The 4371-nt window shown below is 42.2% G+C and overlaps 1 non-coding gene across 1 annotated transcript; it reads left to right on the top strand.

Moving 5' to 3' along the window:
* The first annotated feature begins 1311 nt into the window (after window positions 1-1311).
* Window positions 1312-1478, top strand: LOC114669464 (U1 spliceosomal RNA). The gene has a single exon (XR_003719066.1). It is a non-coding gene; the product is annotated as a U1 spliceosomal RNA (small nuclear RNA).
* The last annotated feature ends 2893 nt before the right edge of the window (window positions 1479-4371 follow it).

The following is a 4371-nucleotide window of genomic DNA, read 5'->3' on the forward strand; positions in this document are numbered from 1 at the left end:
CATGAAAGTGTTAAGGATGAAGAAGGAGCAGAACGTCCATCCATATCCACTACCACAACAACAATGAGAAAGTCTGTACTATGACTAACTGGTGAGGATGTTGGCCCCTAGTGCACCTTCAGCCCATCAAAAGCAGATCACAGCCCACGTCTCTTCTTTGGTGCAAAAGGAGAGTGGAGCAGCCATGCTTACTGTTAGGAAACCACAAGAGAAACTGACTGATCAAAGTCGAAACGTTACCACTGTGACCACAGACACTGCATAGTATCTACATGTGCGTGAGGGAAGCTGTACAACCAACTCAAACTAAATTATTTGAAAAGTGCAGGTAATTATTGATTTACCTTCATGTTATGCTAGTTATTTAATATATTGTTTTAAATTACCCATCTTAGAGTTTATATGTTATTCATTTCTGTTCAGTGCACTATATCTTGAAAACACATACTGTACAGGCTCTAATGTGATAAATAAAACAAATAATCCAAAGACGCTTCACAAGCTGACGTATCAACCATACGTACTTTGGTGCAGACTCAGCAGAACTCAGGCATGAAGACAGTCACATATATTCTAGACCAAGAACAACATTAATTACGAATTAATGTCTTACATTTCTATATAGGAAAGCAGCTATTTGATTTCTCCAGTGCCTTCAATACCACACAGCCATTCCTGTTAAGAGGTCAACTCAGAGATTTGGAGGTGGATGAGCCTTTGGGGTCCTGGATAACGGACTATCTATTGGGCAGACTGCAGTTTGTGAGACTGTAAGCAACACTGGAGGACCACCATGTACAGGCCTGTCTGCTTTTTCCTCTTCACTCTGCACACCTCTGGCTGTAAATATAACAGCAGGTCAGGTCACTTATGGAAATTCTCAGATGATTCTAAACTTATGGAGTGTATTGATAACGGGGATGAGACAGAGGAAAGGATTCAGGTGGAGAACTTTGTTTCTTGGTGGAAAGAGAATTGTCTGCCACTTAACATCAGCAAAACCAAGAAACTGCTTATTGACTTTCAATGCAGCAAAGAACCTCCATGTCTGGCCACTGTTCAAGGAGTGGATGGAGAGGTGGTCCACTCCTACAAGTACTCAGGGTCCACATGAATGACGGGTTGGACAAGTCTTTAAACAATGAGGAATTACATAAGAATGGGCAGAGCAGGATCATTTTCCTTAGGGGACTGCGTTCCTTTCATGTGGGAAGTGACATCCTTCACATTTTCTACAACTCTGGGATGGGCAGTGTGATTTTCTACTCTGTGGTGTGCTGATTTGGTAGCATCTCTTCAATGGTGGCCTACATACTTACCTGGCAGGGGAGATACCATGATCACTAAGGTGGTTCTCCCAGGGCAAGGCTCATCCATTGCACTCCGGGTGTGCTGACCCCTGTGATTTCCCCAAATGCGGGAAACTCGACTGCATAATTTGTGGTTTTTATGTGAATTTTCCCTAGGGATTAATAAAGTATCTATCTATCTATCTATCTATCTATCTATCTATCTATCTATCTATCTATCTATCTATCTATCTATCTATCTATCTATCTATCTATCTATCTATCTATCTATCTATCTATCTATCTACAGAATCAACAAGCTAATTAAAAGGGTGGGCTTAGTTATGGGACACACTCTGGACCCCCAGGAGGTTATAGAGGAGGAGAGAGTGAAGTACTTTATGCTGCACATCCTCACTATGACACACCAACACTGAGGACTTTCAGCTAATGAATCATTCAGTAGAACTGTGTTAAGAAATGTGACTGGGGCTCCTTTATACCAGCAGTAATACACATGAATAGCACCTCAACGGGGCTGGGATTGCCAAGTCAGACATATTCTTTGTTGTAATTTTTATCTTTTCTAGTGATTATGGTTTGTGTTCAGACTATCTCTATCTCCATCTCATCATATGTAAAAGTTTGGGACCCCCTCTCAGCCTGCATAATAACTGACTCTCCTTTCAACAAAAAAGATAACAGTGGTCTGTCTTTCATTTCCTAGGAACATCTGAGTACTTCTGTGTTTTCCGAACAAAGATTTTTAGTGTCTCAGTATTTAGTTGTATGAAATTAAATCAAATGTGAAAAACTGGCTGTGCACAAATGTGGGTCCCCTTGTCATTGTGCTGATTTGAATGCCTGTCACTGCTCAATGCTGATTACTTACAACACCAAATTGGTGTGATGAGCTCATTAAGCCTTGAACTTCATAGACAGGTGTGTCCCATCATGAGATATAAAGATATTTAAGGTGGTCAATTACAAGTTGTGCTTCCTTCCCTTTGACTCTTCTCTGAAGAGTAACAGCATGGGATCCTCAAAGCAACTCTCCAAAGATCTGAAAACAAAGATTGTTGAGTCTCCTGGTTTAGGGGAAGGCTATAAAAAGCTTTTTAGTGACGCAGTATTTAGTTGTATGAAATTAAATCAAATGTGACAAACTGGCTGTGCACAAATGTGGGTCCCCCTGTAATTTTGCTGATTTGAATGCCTGTCACTGCTCAATGCTGATTACTTGTAAAACCAACTCTCCAAAGATCTGAAAACAAAGATTGTTGAGTCTCCTGGTTTAGGTGAAGGCTACAAAAAGCCATCTCAGAGGTTTAAATTGTCAGTTTCAACTGTAAGGAATGGAATCAAGAAATGGAAGGCCACAGGCACAGTTTCTGTTAAACCAGCAGGTCTGGCAGGACAAGACAAATACAGGAGCGGCATATGAGCAGGATTGTGAGAATGGTAACAGACAACCCACAGATCACCTCCAAAGACATGCAAGAACATCTTGCTGCAGATGGTGTATCTGTACATCGCTCTACAATTCAGCACAATTTGCACAAAGAACATCTGTATGGCAGGGTGATGAGAAAGAAGCCCTTTCTGCACTCACGTCACAAACAGAGTCGCTTGTTGTATGCCAATGCTCATTTAGACAAGCCAGATTCATTTAGGAACAAAGTGCTTTGGACTGATGAGACACAAATGGAGTTATGTGGTCATAACAAAAAGTGCTTTGCATGACGGAAGAAGCACACCGCATTCCAAGAAAAACACCTGCTACCTCCTGTCAAATTTGGTAGAGGTTCCATCATGCTGTGGGGCTGTGTGGCTAGTTCAGGGACTGGGGCCCTTGTTAAAGTCGAGGGTCGGATGAATTCAACCCAATATCAACAAATTCTTCAGGATAATGTTCAAGCATCAGTCACAAAGTTGAAGTTACGCAGAGGTTGGATATTCCAACAAGACAATGACCTAAAACACAGTTCAAACTCTACAAAGGCATTCACGCAGAGGGAGAAGTACAATGTCCTGGAATGGCCGTCACAGTCCCCTGGCTTGAATATCATCGAAAATCTATGGGATGATCTGAAGCAGGCTGTCCATCACATTGAACTGAACTGGAGAGATTTTGTATGAAGAATGGTCAACAATACCTCCATCCAGAATCCAGACACTCATCACAGGCTATAGGAGGACAGCGTCTAGAGGCTCTTATATTTGAAAAGGTGGCTCAACATCAAGTATTGATGTCATATCTCTGTTGGGGTGCCCACATTTATGCGCCTGTCTAATTTTGTTATGATGCATATTGCATATTTTCTGATAATCCAATAAACTTAATGTCACTGCTGAAATCCTACTGTTTCCATAAGGCATGTCAGATATTCAAAGGAAGTTCAGCCAATGAGAAACAAAAATCCAAAGAATTAAGAGGGGGTCCCAAACCTTTTCATTGACTGTATAAAATCCAGCGTCTGTCTGTCTGTATGTCTGTCCGCGTTTCACGAGAGAACTACTTAACGGATTTAGATCAGGTTTTTTTTCTATAATTTCCTTGAACATTCTGGTTTATTTATTAGGCGGAGTGGTGGCTCTGAGGTTAGGGATCTGCACTGGCAATCGGAAGGTTGCCGGTTCGAATCCTGTAAATGCCACTAGGGACTCTGCTCTGGTGGGCCCTTGAGCAAGGCCCTTAACCTGTAATTGCTGAGCACTTTGAGTAGTGAGAAAAGCACTATATAAATGCAAAGAATTATTATTATTTTGTGACTTCTCTCATCGCACTTAGCATCTTTGTTTCGTTGCAGGTCAGATTTATTCACTCTAATCCGAGGGTCACATTGCAGGCCGAGGGGAGGGAGAAGTGTGATGTCTGTCAGGAGTGGGAAGCCGGGCAGGGTCCTCCCCATTCTCACGCCAGCCTCTGTTTGAATCGCTCTACCTCTCGCCACATGTTGGAGCAGACCTTGCCTCCGCTTAGCTAGCGATACCTGTTTCTTTATTGATTTTTAAAGTTTGTCCTGCTTCACTACTACGCGGGCAGAGTCGCGGGGGACTGCTAGTAGCCCCAGTTGTGTTT

The sequence above is a fragment of the Erpetoichthys calabaricus genome, chromosome 1, assembly GCF_900747795.2.
Source record: "Erpetoichthys calabaricus chromosome 1, fErpCal1.3, whole genome shotgun sequence".
NCBI lineage: Eukaryota > Metazoa > Chordata > Cladistia > Polypteriformes > Polypteridae > Erpetoichthys > Erpetoichthys calabaricus.